Genomic DNA, 17,326 nt, shown 5'->3' with positions numbered 1-17,326 from the left:
CACATCATAGCTCAAATAATTTTCAAGAAAATAAATTTCATTTCATTCATATAAAATTCAAATATAATAATTTATAAAATATTTACAATCACAAAATGATTTACATCATTTACTTACATACAATAACCAAAATACAAAATCTAAATATACATGAGACCTACGAAAATGGACTATTGAGGTGACACCGACACTGTAGCAGATCTAATCAAAATCCTATCTAGGCTCTACTGCTGCTGCTGCTACTGCTGGTGATGGTCTCCAGTACCTATGCGAGGAAACAATCTATCGCGCTAAGCATTTCTGCTTAGTGGTGCAATAATTTGAAATAATCATTCTGCGTATAACTTTATAAAGAAATATAGATTTCATGAATTTAAAGTTAATTACATGTTTATAGAACTTTGGGAGCAATTAAGTTAATTCAGGATCTTTTCTGTTCATTTATTTCATGTTCAGTCTTATTACTCATATCTGTGATCTCTTCAGGTACTTATTTAAATTTAAAACTTATTACTAACATCTTTGCCCAAGTAATCTATAATAAACTATAAAGACTGGATACACGAGAGTATGCTGCATCAGATACTGCAAAAGAAGTTGTTTAGATATAAGAAACCCCGGTTTCACTAGAAATCCAAACACTTAGAAAGGCACTACCACATTATCAGAGAAATAGTTGGGCAAGGCGATGTAGCTATGCAGAAAATAGCATCAGCTGAAAATCCAACTGATCCATTCACTAAGCCTATGCCACAAGCTCAGTTAGACCGACATCTTGAGAAGATGGGTCTAAGGTATTATAATGAATGGCTCTAGTGCTAGTGGGAGATTGTTAGTAGTATGCCCTAGAGCATATCATTTAGTATGTATCTTGTACATGTTTTATTAATAAAAGGCATTTTCACTTTTCCGTTTACATAATATATTTATGTGTAATAGAAAAGGTTCATTGATATTTTGTTAGAAATTCTATTATTAAGTTGTTAAGAATATGAGTGACAGTATTTCTAGCACAAAGTATCATAAATAGGTTCACAATCGAGGATACTTCACAATAAGGACATGACTTATCCAGAAAGATTGTAATCATGTTTGTTCCCAAGTTATTTATATGAGATGTAAATAAGATGGAATGGTGAGTCTCATGCCATAAAACAAACATGATAAACACTTATACATGATAAGTAGGCCGAACCAGTGACATTTATGACAAGCACATGGAGTTTACTTGTCACGACCCAACCTATGGGCCGGACCGGCACTAGGACCTGGGCCAGCCTAAAGCCCCCGAGGCCCGTAGTAAGCCTAACTGTTCATTAACCCAACTCTAAGGCCCATTGGGCCCAAATTCAAGAAAACAAACGGATGAGTCCGCCATAAAATGGACTTTCCAACGGGGAGTTTTCGACTCACCCGACCTGTAAACACAATAAACAATCCATTGGGGAGCTCAGCTCACCCTCCACATACTCATCAACATAATAATAAATGGGAGCTCAGCTCCCTCATCCAATCCATCAAAACAGACTTAAAATATTAAGTTTACAGGTCCAACATGATAATAATATTACAGACCAAATTCAAATAATTACTGCTAACACATGCGGAAATTCTAGGAGTAAATAAAATTACACAAATATCGATAAACAACCTGCGAAGTATAAAAGCAGGTTAACCCAGAATAAATATCCTCCTGGGCTCAGAAAATTTTTGAACAGAGTGAGCGTTCGACTCAGAGAGTAAAATATCAATCTTAACTATAATCTCTATAACTATCTGAACTAATGCACCCTGTGGAGTGAAATGCAACATAAACAACATTTTCACATCATAACATCAAAAAGGTAATTTGGAGCACTCACACACCCTGTAGTATCAATCATAACATATGGGAGCTGATCCCTATACGACTCTCTTAAATCCAACCCAGTGCCAAGAATTACTCAAGCTCGGACTTCCACTTAATAACCAAATCGAGGGTCCCAATAATTACTCAAGCCGTGACTCCTCGAAGGATCGGGTCCCAGAATTACTCAAGCCGTGGATCGCCTGGCCCTATCCATAGTTCACACCACATCACACGCACGCCAACGCACGCACACTGCTCCAAATTACCACAACAACATCCATGGCACAACAACAGTTATGAATGCAACATAAATCGTGCCTAGAGTTTAACTACATAAATATATGCATATAAGTGATGCATGGGCATGCTGAACATATAATAATATCGAAATTACAATTAAAATTAATATTTTACTCACAGACTTGACGACAATCACTGTGGCGGCTGGGCGGAGGAAGAAGGCTGTCCCGGCTCACCTGACAATCATATTACATTTATTTAATACAACCTGACTCAATACAAACAAAGAAAAAGACCAATTACGTCCTAAGTCGTGCCGAAAATCCGGCAGAGTCTCCCCTATACCTAGGACCTACCCAACCTGCAAAAGGGCTAAAAACGCACTTCTATATTCACAATCCATATATCAACAGTTCAATCATATCACACAGCCCCTCCTGGGCCCATCAAATCAATCATCCATCACAATACGCAAAATTTCAATTTAGTCCTTATTATTGATCATTTTTGCAAAAACTGCCCAAACAAGCTCTAAAAATTATAAAACTTTGCCCCGCGGTCCTTAGCAATATTACTAGGCTATTGCAAAAAGAATCGTAATTTTCTAAGCTACCACGAATATTTTATGGATTTTTAATCCTATTTAAGCACTAGAAAATTACGAAAAAGCAAGGTTCGGGTTTACCTTTGCCGATTCCGACTTTGGGAACGCGCTCGGGACGTCTGACAATGGGGGGCTAGCCAAAACCTCGGCCCAATTCGGAGACTTTTCCGGTAACGGGTCTGTCTGGCCCGAAATTTGCAGACCCGATCAACTGTCGAATTTCCGCGAATCGAGGATACCTACACGAAGCCCATAACACGGGGGTTAGTACATAAATTTTTCAGAATTTTCTAAGCTCATTTAATGCTCAAAAATACACTGCGAAGTTCCGTGGGATCTACCGAAAAATGGTGTCGGAAAAATTCGAAATTTATGTCGTTGCGAAGCTCTCGACGAATGGAGCGTGCTGGTGGCCTCGGTTTTCTCGTGGGATTCACGGTTTTCGAGAAATCTAGCCCAAAAGTCGAAATGGGCTAAAATCTTCCCGAGCAAAAATCGGACAATCCGCTGAATAGATTTCGACGTTCTTGGTGTCTATGGAAAGCTCTCGCCGAGTAGATGATTTTGGACACAAGACCCGATCCAATTGGTGGCCGGATCGGCCGGATTTGGCCGAGGAAGTCGAAGCGGCGCGCTCGCGAGGAAGGGACATCGCGCGCGTTTTCCGGCCGTTCTAGGCGTCGTTTACCGGTCGGGATACCGGGAGGCCACGGCGAGGGGAGGACGCAGGGGAGGCGGCTGGCCGGCGGCAGGGGAGGGGAGGAGAGAGAAACGAGAGAGAAAAGGGAGAGGGACGCGCGCGCGGGGAAAGAAAAAGGAAGAAGGAAAAGGGCCGGTCCGATTCGACCGGTCCGATCCGGTCCGGTTCGATTCGGCCGGTTCGATTCAGGATACAAAATTTTGAATTTTTACTCTGCCTCGGGACCGAAAACGAGGTCCAAAAATTCCGAAAAAATTCCAGAAAACTCAGAAAAATACGTAGACTCCAAATATATTTTTAGTTTTGCCACGTGGTCTTTAAATTAATTTTTAAAAATCATCAAAGTTTATATTTTCGGAAAATCGAACCCGATTTTTAAAATCCGAAAAATCTCAAAAAAATTTCAAAAATTTAAATAAAATTAAATTACCAAAAATACTCATAAATAATAAAATTTTGGGGTGTTACATTACTCTTTTCAATGTATTGTCATAAATCATATTAGTGCATATAATCTTTAGACCTGAGATAGTACAGTTATCTTGTATATAGGTGGTTTGAGTTTGATATTGCTTTCATACTTGTACTGTGTATGGGTATATGGGCATGTGTTGGCTCCTACTAGTTATATATGGAGGTAGGTGTAGATCAAGATGGAATATGTTCCTCTAAGTAAATAGGGATAAAATCCTATGTTAATTTAATTGTTCTTGATGTTTCAAGTTCTTGGCCAGGACAAATAGATTTAATCAGAAAAGAGTTTCTGATGAGAAAATCTTTTAATCAAGAACTGGAATTAAAAGAGAACATAATATTCATAGCAAATGGGGTTTGACATAAACCATGACTCCAGCTCGAATTGGGATTTTGTAACAGAGAGATTCTAGTGCATGGTAACATATGATTATAGGTTCATTTAAGGTAAATCTTATTACTAATTGGGTGGCCATGGCATACTATGCTAGGTGTTAACCATGGTCTATGAGGTGCATAAAATGATTTAGAGAAATCATTTATGGTAAGAAAGAGTTCTGATGATATTAAGAGTTGATATTATGTCTCATTGTCAATTAGTGATGAGTCTAGTAAGTCACACACATACACAAGTAATCACCAAATTAAATATGATTTAATTAATTAATTAAATAGTTTAATTAATTAATTAAATAGGTTTGGTTTGCAATTAGATTGCAAAGTCCCTAGCATGGCTTGAAACCAAATCTAGGTTATTGGATGTATAGTATAAGTTAAATTTATATTTAAAGTGTTTAAATATGAATTTAATTAATGAGAAATTAATTAATAAAGATTAATTAATTAATTTATATTTGATATAAATTGATTAGAAGAAGAGAAATAATTATTTTGGGTTGAAAACTCAAAATTAAGACACAGGGGTATTTTGGTCATTTCACAGGGTGACATGTGGCACCATGAGATGGTGACACATGGCACTACACATAAGCTTATCATATATCTTTTAATCATGTAAGATGATGAAAGTCAAGATTAAATATAAGTTTGACACTTGGCACAATGTGATTGGGTCAATTAAACCTAGAGCTAATCAAAAGGTAACATGTGGCAAGGGTTTTAAGTGGTGACCTAGCTATATAATGTGTTGTTATGAAAAGAAAAAATAACAAGCTGCTCATTCTCTTTGGTGCCGCCACCCTTGGCTGCCTCTCCCTTCTCTTCTTCTTCATCTCTCATCAATTCAAAGAGATTAGCAAACAATCTCTTGAATTAAAAATACTAGAAATCGTTTCTAGTGTCCTATTTACATCTGTAACCTCTCAAAAGGCAAAACTTGATTTTTTAATTGATTAGAAAAGCTTTAGAAGTTGTTCAAGGGGCTGCCATTGGTGATCTTAGTGTGGACAAAATAGAGGGACAACATCTGGTGTCCTAGGCGCATCCCATAGGTGCCAAACACACTGCAGTGCATCAAAAAGGTTAGTGCACTTATTCTTGATCTAATCTAGGGTTCTAATGAATTAATCTATTAATTCTAAAATCTTAAATGGCAAATATAGATCCAAAAATATATTAAAAGAGTTTTAATATGCTGTTTATCATTGAAATCAAAAAAGATAAAAATGAATCTTGCATGATGCATGTGACCCTAGGTGTTGAATTCATTGATATAAACTTATGTTTTTCATGCTTCCGCTCCTTCAGAGTATACTAGTTAAACATCTATATGTCTAACATATATACATCTGTCATGTTAGGCACAAGGCCAATGGGCAGACACTAAAGCTAGAAATAAAATTAGGCACAATGCCCAACGGGCAAGTATAAAGCCTGTAAAATAATCATATCAGATATATATTGTCTATCAATGATCATTCCTGTGGGCAGTATTATAGTCTGTAGTCCCTAATTGATATACTGATACACTTGTATTATATAGATGTTTTTTAAGTACATTTGTATAATATTTCATAGCATTTAGAATAGTAATCTCATGCATAACCATTAATCTCATTAACTTCTATAAATTCCATTGCCAAGCTCTAAATTCCATATTTTCTGCATCATTTCAGGTGTTTGGGTGAAGTCCCAGGGCATAGGAGTGTGGAAGGAAACTTGGAAAGGCCAAAGGATTGAGCAAAGCTACTGATACACATTATACGAGTCATGTAAGCAAAGCCACAGACCCATGTAACCTACTGCCAGAAGAAAGCCAGAGAGCCAAGGAAGAAACAAAAGTACACGGGTCGTGTAATCAGACCTGTGTAAGCTATGGAGACCCGTGTGAGTCTCTGTTGGGCACAGGCTTGAAGAATTTTCTAAGAACAGAAGAACACGGGTCATGTAACCAGACCCGTGTAACTAGCGCAGACCCGTGTAAACTCCTGTGCCAATATAAGACGCAACCATTCAGCTCCAGTAAGTTACACGGCCCAGGGCCGTATAGTGACACACGAGCAGTGTACCATGCAACAGCCAGTTTCTTAATCTGAATTCTAGCTCTTATTTACACACTCCAAATAGACTCCTAATGCTTTTGGGATTCTAAAGACCTAACCCTAGACCAGGTATTATAAATAGAAGCAGAAAATGACATCAGAGGAGTCCTTTTTTTTAGTTTGACCTTTTTATAGAGCTTTTTGGAGTTTTTCAGAAGGGTTTTCACTTTCTTATACTTGCATTCTCCGCAGCCGTCTTGAAGAGTAGAACATCAACACAGAAGGGAAATCCTTAGTCGAAGTTCCACAAAGATCAAGATTGCAGTCATTCCTCTTCTGTTCTTTTGTTCTATTTCTCTAAGCGAACTCTTTATGTTCTTTTATTTTATTTTCTCTATGTTTGTTAAACTCAACATGAGTGAGTAATTCCTTTATTCTGGAGTTAGAAGAGTAGCACTTATAATTTTTATTATGGATGATTATTAAGTTTTATTTATTGGATTTGAGTTTAGTTCCTTGATTCAATTTCTTGTGATCTTAATGCATGCTATGTGTTGGTACTTACTTAGTATTGATTGTAGATATTAATTGAAGGACTGAAAGGTGAATATTAATATTAGAAAATCGAGATCTTGAACCTAGAAAATCTGACTTAGAGATAGGCTGATGACTTTTGTGGAGTTTCAAAATTAATCATAGATCTTAAAGGGTTTTAATTAATTTAATCACTACAAAAGTAGGGTTTAGGTTGATTAAAATACACCTTGAGTGCCTTGAGAGAGGACTCAGGATATCTTAGGATTAATTTTCATCAAGGCAACTATTCTCAATCCAATGAATAGATAAGATTAAAATTCATAGTAAGGTTGCAGTGTGAAATCTTAATTCTGGAATTGCTTTTATAAATAGTTTAATTCAAAATTTACTTTCAGCTTCTAAAATAGGTTTAACTCATTCTCCATCTATATTCGGTAGCCTAAACAGTCAAAATTGCCGTGTAGCCTAGTACTTGTTAATTAAATTCCTAGTGGGAACGATACTTCACTCACTACTTTATTACTTGTTCGCGATCCGTGCACTTGCGGGGTTATAAAACCAGCAAACAAGTTTTTAGCGTCGTTGCCGGGGAATTTTAATTTTAGTAATATTAGGTGATAAGTAATTTAGCTGATTTAGGCATTTTCATTTATTGTTTAATTTTGTCTAAATTGTTTTATTTTCTTATTCTTTCTCAGGTGATTTGTTTGGTTCATGACCAGAACAAGACTAGAGGAAGAAGTCTTTGATTTGAATCCAGAGATAGACAGAACTCTAAGAACTATCAGGAGGGAGAGGAAACGTGAAGGATAAGATCAAAGAAATCCAAAAATTCCAAATATGGCTAACAATAACAACAACAGGCCGAGACTCTTGAAGGACTACGGAGCTCCCTCCACACAAGGATTCCAACCTAGTGTTACAAGACCCACAGTGGATGCTAACAATTTTGAACTAAAACTGGCATAGCTCCAGATGATCCAACAGACCCAGTTTGGGGGTTCACTAACAGAAGATCCGCACTACCACCTCCAGTGCTTTCTTGCCCTCTGTGACACATTCAAGATGAATGGGGTCTCTGATCAAGCCATAAGACTCATAGTATTTCTATTTTCCCTTCGAGATAGAGCAAGGAAGTGGTTACTTTCTCAATCAACTGGAATGTTCACCACTTGGGAAGACTTCTCATAAGCTTTTCTAGTAAGATACTTCCCACTTGCAAAGACTTCAAAGTTGATAGTTGAACTCAACACCTTTAGGCAAAGGAAGGTGAATCACTCTATGATGCATGGGAGAGATATAAGGACTTACAAAGAGAATGCTCGCACCATGGCATAGAAGATTGGCTCCTGGTTTAGAACTTCTATAATGGGCTACTGCCCTCTACAAGGAGTATAGTAGATTCAGCAGCAGAAGGTGACCTAATAGAGAAAACAATGGATCAAGCACTTGAACTTCTGGAGAGGGTCGCATATCACAATTACAAGTGGTCAAATGAAAGGGGAAATATAAGGAGAACAACAGGGATCCTAGAAGTGGATGCCCTAAGCATGATAAATGCTCAATTTGACCAGCTCACAAAGAGGCTTGATAAAATGCAGGCCAATGCTATAGTGATGAACAGTCAACATGATGACAGCTATTTAGGAGGATACATGGGTTCAGAGTACAACAACTTCAATGAACTTCCCACAGAATAGATGAACTATGTGAATAATGGAGGGAATTTCAACCAGAGATAGCCCACAATCCATATTCAAATACATACAACCCTGGATGGAGGAACCAACTAAATTTTTCATGGTCAAATTCTCAGAATCAGCTAATGAATAAACAATAAGGGTACAGACTACTAGCACCCTTGGAATTTCAGAATAAGGGACAAAACCCTGCACAGTCACCGCCACTCCCTCAGAGCCAATAGCCTGAATCAAGGTCAACTATGGAATCCATGATGGAAAGCTTCCTAGTAGCCTAGCAACAGCAAAATGAAATGATCAAACAGCTAGCTTCCAGAATGGACCAACTTGCCACCCACAACAATATGCTTGAAAATCAAATTGCTCAGCAAGCAACCTCTTCAAACAAAGCTGCTAGTAAACTACCTAGTCAACTAGAGATGAACCCAAAAGAGCATTGTAAGGCAGTTACATTGAGAAGTGGAAGAATTTTAGAACAGTCAGAGGAAGAGCCAACAGAGGAAACCTCTAAAAAATCTGAAAGCCAAGCAGAGAAGAAAGAGGAAGAAGCCAAAAAGGATCAGGAGGAGGAAATAAGAAAGAAAAAGAAGCTACCAGAGCCATATCAGCCTCCCTTACCTTTTCCTCAGAGATTCTAGAAAGCCAAATTGGATAAGCAGTTTGGAAAGTTTTTAGAAGATTTACAGAAACTTTATTTCAACATTCCCTTCACTGAAGCACTCTCTCAGATGCCATCCTACACCAAATTCCTTAAAGAAATTCTGTCAAAGAAAAGAAAGCTGAAAGACTATGAGACTGTTGCTCTAACAGAGGAATGCCGTGTCATATTGCAAAACAAACTGCCTCCAAAGCTGAAAGATCTAGGAAGCTTTTCCATACCTTGTCTCATTAACGACAATAAAATAGACAAAGCCCTCTGCGATCTTAGGGTAAGTGTGAGTTTAATGCCTCTATCAATATGCCAAAAGCTGGAAGTCGGAGAACTGAAACCCACAACAATTTCATTGCAATTGGATGACCAGTCTGTTAAATATCCTGTGGGAATACTTGAGAACATTCCTATCAAGGTAGGAAAATTCTTTATTTCAGTTGATTTTAGGCAAATTCTTCATTTCAGTTGATTTTGTTGTCCTTGAAATGGAAGAGGATGTTCAAATCCCTATCATCTTGGGAAGACCTTTCTTGGCAACCGCCAGAGCAATCATAGACGTAAAAAATGGGCAGCTGACTCTCAAGGTAGGAGATGAAGTAGTGGAATTAAACTTGTTCGACACGATGAAACACAAATTCAAACCTGACGAATGCCTTAGGGTTGACATAGTTGATAAGCAAGTTGAGGAGGAATTTCATAAGACCCATCCTGAAGATTCTCTTGAAGCATGCATTATGCACAGACACACAGTGAATAATGAGAACACAGAAATAGCAGCTTGTGTATAACATTTAGCAGCTCATCCACTCCTACCCTTGGCTCAAGCTTTCAAGGTAGAGGAGCTGAAGGAGGAACAAACCAAAAGTAAGCCGGAGAAAAACACTGAATAGGTAAAACTCAAACTTCTTCCCTCTACGCAAAGTTACGCATTCTTGGACTCAAATTCTGAATATCCTGTTATTATTAATGCCAGTCTATCTGAAATAGAAGAGGAAAAATTGCTAAGGGTGCTTAGGACCCATAGCAAGAGCATAGGGTATAAAATAAAAGACCTGAAAGGGATTCATCCTTCCATTTGCATGCATAAGATACCTATGGAAGAAAATAGTAAACCCACTATTGAACATCAAAGAATACTTAACCCAAACATGAAAGAAGTAGTGAAAAAGGAAATTTTGAAACTATTAGATGCAGGTATTATATACCTAATTTCTAATAGTAAATAGGTTAGTCCAGTATATATAGTGCCTAAGAAAGGTGGGACAACTGTCATTCAAAATGCAAACGATGAACTAATCCCTATTAGGGTAGTTACTGGTTGACGCATGTGCATAGACTATAGGAAATTGAATAGTGCCACCAGAAAGGACCATTTTCCTCTTCCTTTCATAGACCAAATGTTGGAAAGATTAGTAAAATATTCCTACTTCAGCTATCTAGATGGGTATTTAGGATTTTTTCAAATTCCTATTCACCCAGAAGACCAAGAAAAGACCACATTCACATGCCCTTATGAAACCTTTGCATATAGAAGAATGCCCTTTGGTCTTTGTAATGCCCATGCTACCTTTCAAAGATGTATGATGGATATTTTTTCCGATTATATTGAAAATATCATGGAAGTATTTATGGATGATTTTTCTGTTTATGGCACCACTTTTGATGATTGCTTAGCTAACTTATCCAAAGTGTTGTAAAGATATTAAGAATCAAACCTAGTCCTGAAATGGGAAAAATGCCACTTCATGGTAAGAGAAGGCATAGTTCTTGGTCATCTGATATCAGAAAGAGGGATTAAAGTTGACAAGGCGAAAGTTGAGATCATTGAAAAAATGGCACAACAAACATCAGTAAAAGAAGTGCAAAGCTTTTTGGGACATACAGGCTTTTACAGAAGATTCATCAAAGATTTTTCCAAAATAGCTAAACCATTAACAAATTTATTAAGTCAAGATGTTCCCTTTGATTTTGATGAAAATTACCTTGTTTCTTTTAACAGGATAAAAGAGGCCTTGATCTCAGCACCCATTATGCAACCACCTGATTGGGAGCTACCATTCGAAATCATGTGTGATGCAAGTGATTATGCTGTGGGAGCAATACTTGGACAAAGGAAAGATAAAAAGCTCCTCGCCATTTATTACGCTAGCAAGACACTCGATGACGCACAAATCAATTATGCTACCACAGAAAAGGAATTCCTAACAGTAGTGTTTATAATTGACAAATTCAGATCCTACTTAATTGGGTTAAAAGTCATTGTATTCACAGATCATGCTGCCATCCGGTACCTTTTGAACAAAAAAGAGGCGAAACCAAGGCTGATTCGATGGATTTTACTCCTGTAAGAATTTAACCTTGAAATCAAGGACAAAAAGGGATCCAAAAATGTAGTGGCTGACCATCTTCCCAAACTGAAACTGGAATACACAAGGGACATCGTGGATTTGCCAATTGATGATTCATTTCCTGATGAACAATTACTAGCATTCTCCCAAGTTCCTTGGTATGCTGATTTTGTGAATTTTCTTGTGTGTAGGGTATTGCCTCCAAACATGACTTATCAGTAAAAGAAGAAATTTCCGCATGATGTGCAATACTATACATGGGAGGAACCTCTGCTGTACAAAAGATGCAATGATGGGCTGATAAGACGATGCATACCAGAAGAGGATATAAAGAGTATTCTCTAACACTGCCATTCATCACTCTATGGGAGACACTTTGGCACCACAAAAACAGCAACTAAAATTTTACAAGCAGGATTTTACTGGCCTAATCTATTTAAGGATGTGATATCCTTCGTGCTAGCTTGTGATCAATGCCCAAAAATAGGTAACATTTCCAGAAGGAATGAAATGCCACTGCACGGTATACTTGAGGTAGAACTATTTGATTTGTGGGGGATAGACTTCATGGGCCCATTCCCCTTTTCTTTTGGAAACAAGTATATTTTGGTTGGTATTGATTATGTGTCAAAATGGGTAGAAGCAATAGCCATGCTAACCAACGATGCCAGAGTAGTCATAAAGTTCCTTAAGAAGAACATTTTCACAAGATTTGGTACACCACAAGCAATAATCAGCGATGGAGGAAGTCACTTCTACAACCAATAATTTGAAACAATATTAAAAAAGTATGGAGTGACTCACAAGGTGGCCACACCTTATCATCCTCAAACCAGTGGTCAAGTAGAAATTTCAAACAGGAAGCTGAAATGAATCTTAGAGAAAACAGTAAACCGCTCAAGGAAGGATTGGTTTATGAAGTTAGATGATGCATTGTGGGCATACCGCACTGCATATAAAACTCCAATTGGAACAACACTCTTTCAGCTAATTTATAGGAAATTATGCCACCTCCCTGTTGAACATGAACACAAAGCCTACAGGGCGATTCAGACCCTGAATTTTGACCTCAAGGCTGCTGGTGAAAAAAGACTGCTATAGCTCAATGAGTTGTAAGCTATGGAGACCCGTGAAAGTCTCTGTCGGGCACAGGCTTGAAGAATTTTCTAAGAACAGAAGAACACGAGTCGTGTAACCAGACCAGTGTAACTAGCGCGGACCCGTGTAAACTCCTGTGCCAATGCAAGACACAACCATTCAGCTTCAGTAAGTTACACGACCCTAGGCCTTGTAGTGACACACTGGTAGTGTACCATACGGTAGCTAGTTTCCTAATCCGAATTCCAGCTCTTGTTTACACACTCTAAATAGACTCCTAATGCTTTTGGGATTCTAAAGACCTAACCCTAGACCAGCTATTATAAATAGAAGTAGAAAATGACATCAGAGGAGTCCTTTTTTTTAGTTTGACCTTTTTGTAGAGCTTTTTAGAGTTTTTCAAAAGGGTTTTCACTTTTTCATACTTGCATTCTCCGCAGCCGTCTTGAAGAGTAGAACATCAGTGCAGAAGGGAAATCCTCAGCCGAAGTTCCACAAAGATCAAGATTGCAGTCATTCCTCTTCGGTTCTTTTATTCTATTTCTCTAAGCGGACTCTTTATGTTCTTTTATTTTATTTTCTCTATGTTTGTTAAACTCACCGTGAGTGAGTAATGTAACACCCCAAAGTTCGGTAGTGCGTTCTACTGCTCCGGTGACCAGTGTTGTCCGGACAGCTAGGATGCCTAGAACTACACTTTGACATGAGGGAGGAGACATAAAATAATGAAATACAAGAAAAGAAAATACAAGAAAAACAAAGGAAAAATAATAGCAAAGAAATGTGATCAAGTTAAGCGAGCCGGGAAACCTAGCGATGGGTGACCGCACTGGGAAGTCACGGCGTGGACCGTTGACTGGCCCTGGACTGCGGGGAACCCTGGAAAACATTTTTAGGACATAAATAGAACCTTATTGAAGAATAAATATCATTAGAAAGATCAAAGAAAAATTAAATAATTAGTACAAAGAAAAGTGAGAAATCGAAAAACAGACAAAACCCTGTCACAGAAAAATCGGAAAGCCACCCGAACAGGGGCATTATGGTCAATTGACATCCCGAAGTGTCTTTTGACCTAAATGTCCATTAAAAATAAATAATATTACACTTAGAAAATAAAATGAAAAATTAGTTTAGTGGTACCTAATGCAAATAACCAAAAGTGGAGTGAAAATTGTGTAATTAGCACTTTAAGCTTATAATATGATTTAAATGTGGTGAGTGGACCACTAGGGAATTAATTAAGGACTAAAGGGGCAGGTGTACATCCATTATCCAAGGCAGAAAATTTCATCTTCCTCATTTCATCAACATTGCCGTGAATGAAGAAAATGGGAACCACCATGGCCATTTTTCATGCAAGCTCTCTTAACTCTCCATTTTCAACTCCAACCTCTTAAGTTCCTTCATGAAACTTTGTCTACTCATCACAAGGAAGAGTTTGATACTAAATTTGAGAAGTTTAAGCAAGGTTTAACAAACTCCAAGCATAAGGTAAGTTCATAATTTTGAAGATAGCTTTGTTAAGTTTTGTGTGCATGTTATGGGTGTTGGTTTTGTGAAGGAAATTTTGAAGTTTAAATAGTTATTGAGATAGCCATTTTTGGACAGCCATGGGGTCACACATTTGATGATTTATTATGCATATAATTGATGAGAAATAATGTTGATCATGGTAAATTAATAACCTAGTGAATTATTTCATGTTTATATGGTGATTTATGCACTTGGATGGGAATTGGTAACTTGGACAGCACTTTGATGTTGAAGGACAAATTTGGGCAGCCTTGGGGACACTTGAATAAATGTGTATATTCATGGGAGTGTTGGCAGAATTGTGGCATTAAGGAATGAAGGATATGTGTATGAAATTATTGTGTAAAGTGTATGTGAGAATTAGTGGTGTTTAGGTGTGTATGTAATGGTATTGAAATATTGTAAATGTGAATTATATTTGGTGTGTTGAGGGTAATGGTAATCTGCCCAAAATAATGTTAATGTAAAGTAGATTATACTGTGGTTAATGCACCAAAACAGATTGGTAGGGAAGTGAACCAAATTGCAAGGTATATGTGTGTTTGAAGTGGGGTGTGAAATGCATATTGAGGGCAGTGTACATTTTAGCCCATAACCTGAAATGTGTAACCTCAATTGGTATGAGACCAATTTGAGGTGAAACTAGGCACAAAATGTGCCAACTTTCATTGAGAAACCATACCAAAATTCTGCTTGCAAGTTGATGTGAAAAATGACCAATTCGGATTAGGTGCAATTAGGACCTGAAAAATGACCAATTGGGCAGCAGTGAGTGTTTAGGCCATAACTCACTCAAACCAGGTCCAATTGACCTGAAATTTTGACCAAGAATAGTTAAGACCCATACCTACAAGTCTTATGAAGACACCAAAGCCCAGAAATGACCATAAGCAAGTCAAAAAGCTTGCACAAGTTCGGGTCCAAAAACTGGCCGAACCAGAGTTGACCAAATTGACCAAAAATTGACCTAAAATGGTACCACTTGACCAGCAATAGTGTAATGACCATAACTTGGTCTACTTAACTCGGATTGACCTGAAATTTTGCACCGCGTGCAATAAGACCTAGATCTACAAGTTTGTAGTTTCGACTGAGACCCGAAAACCGAGGGAACTAGATCGTCCGATTAGGTCAAACCAGTGTTCCGGAATCCAGCAATTTGCATTAAAATGCACTAAGCAAGGAAATGACTTTGGTAAAACATACCAAACCTAAAACCCTATCAAATGTGACATATTAACGACACTAAAACCTAATTTACCTAAAACGCAACGAGGGTCGGTATATTAGGTGATTAAGTGAATAATTGAGTTCAGTGCATTATTTACCAAACACCATCGATAGAGACACTTTGAATTAGTACTGAAACACTTCAAATTGTGTTTCTCAGTTACCAAAGACTCAGGAAAAGGGAAGGAAACACTGAGTCCAGATCAGGGGGACAGTCATCAGAGGTTTGTGCACAACAACTGTTTCTTTTGAATTATTTTCAATGGAAATAAATATTGACTATTTGCATATCATTGTTTTAAATTGTGGAAATGTGTTTGGTGGACACTTATTGATTGAAAAACATTGTGAATGGTTTGAAACTGTGAAAAATTGTTTGAATGGTATTTGATGCATACTTATTGATTGAAAAGCACTGTAAATGGTTTTTGTGGAAATTGAAGTGAATTACGAATTGTGTTGCCATTTTGTGAATGAAATTATAACTTTGGAAATTTATTGGATTCTTATGGATCATTTGAATAAAATGTTTGGAATTGTTTTGACTCACAATTGGCATGACACTGATAATATGTTCCTCCTCCATTAATGGGGTGAGTGTGATTATTCCTCCCTCTTTGACTTATTAGTCTGGGGTGAGTATGATTAAGTTCCTCCCTCTTTGACTTCCCAGTCTGAGGTGAGTATGGATGAGTTCTCATTATATAGCTAGCTTCCTCCCTCATTGATTTCGATTATTGGGGTGAGCATGTCTTGTCGTGGTGTACAACACGGCATATATGGAAAAATTGTGTCATGACTTAAATTGTGATATTGATTGGCAACACTGTATTCTTCAGTTATTTGATCGAATTGTGTTATTGATTTGCAAAACGATATTATTCAATTATTTGATCGAATTGTGTTATTGATTTGCAAAACGATATTATTCAGTTATTTGATCAAATTGTGTCTTTGATTGGAAAAAACTGTGTTATTCAGTAATTTGATCAAATTGTGTATGAATTGGCAATACGGTATTCTTAAGCTATTTGACTAAATTGTGTTATTATGAATTTTGATAATTTGTGAATTGGAGTTTAAATTCCTTATGACATTCATTGTCTTGAAATCAACTATGGTTTTAAGTATCCACTAATGATATGATTTATGAATTGTGATTTAAAATTGTATTTGGTTAATGTTGTGCACCACTGAGACATTGTCTCAGCGATAGCTTTTTATTGCTGTCGCAGGTAGAGAGATAGACAGGGCAGCAGACTAGGCTGCTAGTACCGCCAGCGAGAGATTTTGGGTATAGTGAGTATACCATATGTGGCATTTTGTATTGTAATGTATATTCACTGTATGTATATTTTGTTCTTGGTTTTGTGCACGTGTAAATTTAAGTTGTACAATAAAGTTGTAAAATAATTATGAGTTATTTGGCTTGTAAAAATTGTGTTATATTTTTGTATCTTAGTCTTTGAAAATCACTGTGGATTTGACTTGAGAAATGTGTTGTGTTGATAAAAATGTTGGAGTTGAGATTTGAAAATATATTGAAGTGCTTTTTACAGGTTTTCTGAAGAACTGTTTTGTCCAAAATACAAATGGCACCTTGCCAAAATTTTTACAGATACTCCAAATAAATCAAATGAGTTAGTTGTTTCACTTGATTCACCAAAGTCTTTCACACTGTAAATAGTGCTCACCATCGTAAAAGAAGAAAAGTTTTAAAATCCCTTGTAGTGTATTTAATGAATTATCGATGACGGAGTTGGTAATTCATTAGGTATACTACGGATCATGTTATGCCTTACAGAGGGGTAGGGTGTGACATGTTTTAGTGGTATCGAGCAATGGTTTTAAAGTGAATTTAATCGTGAATTTGAAATCTTTATGTCGATAACTACAATCGCTCAAATGTTTGATACA

General features: G+C 37.2%; 1 long non-coding RNA gene across 1 annotated transcript; it reads right to left on the bottom strand.

Annotated features, from left to right (window-relative positions):
- Positions 1–2,151: 2,151 nt before the first annotated feature.
- LOC131170421 (uncharacterized) lies at positions 2,152–3,241 on the bottom strand. The gene is made up of 3 exons (XR_009141172.1): positions 3,035–3,241; positions 2,775–2,932; positions 2,152–2,325 (listed from the first exon to the last, which is right to left on the bottom strand). It is a non-coding gene; the product is annotated as an uncharacterized LOC131170421 (long non-coding RNA).
- Between the last annotated feature and the right edge of the window lie 14,085 nt (positions 3,242–17,326).

The sequence above is a fragment of the Hevea brasiliensis genome, chromosome 11, assembly GCF_030052815.1.
Source record: "Hevea brasiliensis isolate MT/VB/25A 57/8 chromosome 11, ASM3005281v1, whole genome shotgun sequence".
In the NCBI taxonomy this organism is placed as follows: Eukaryota; Viridiplantae; Streptophyta; class Magnoliopsida; order Malpighiales; family Euphorbiaceae; genus Hevea; species Hevea brasiliensis.
Note: the sequence above shows the minus strand (reverse complement) of the source record. Positions and strands in the feature narration are given on the sequence as shown.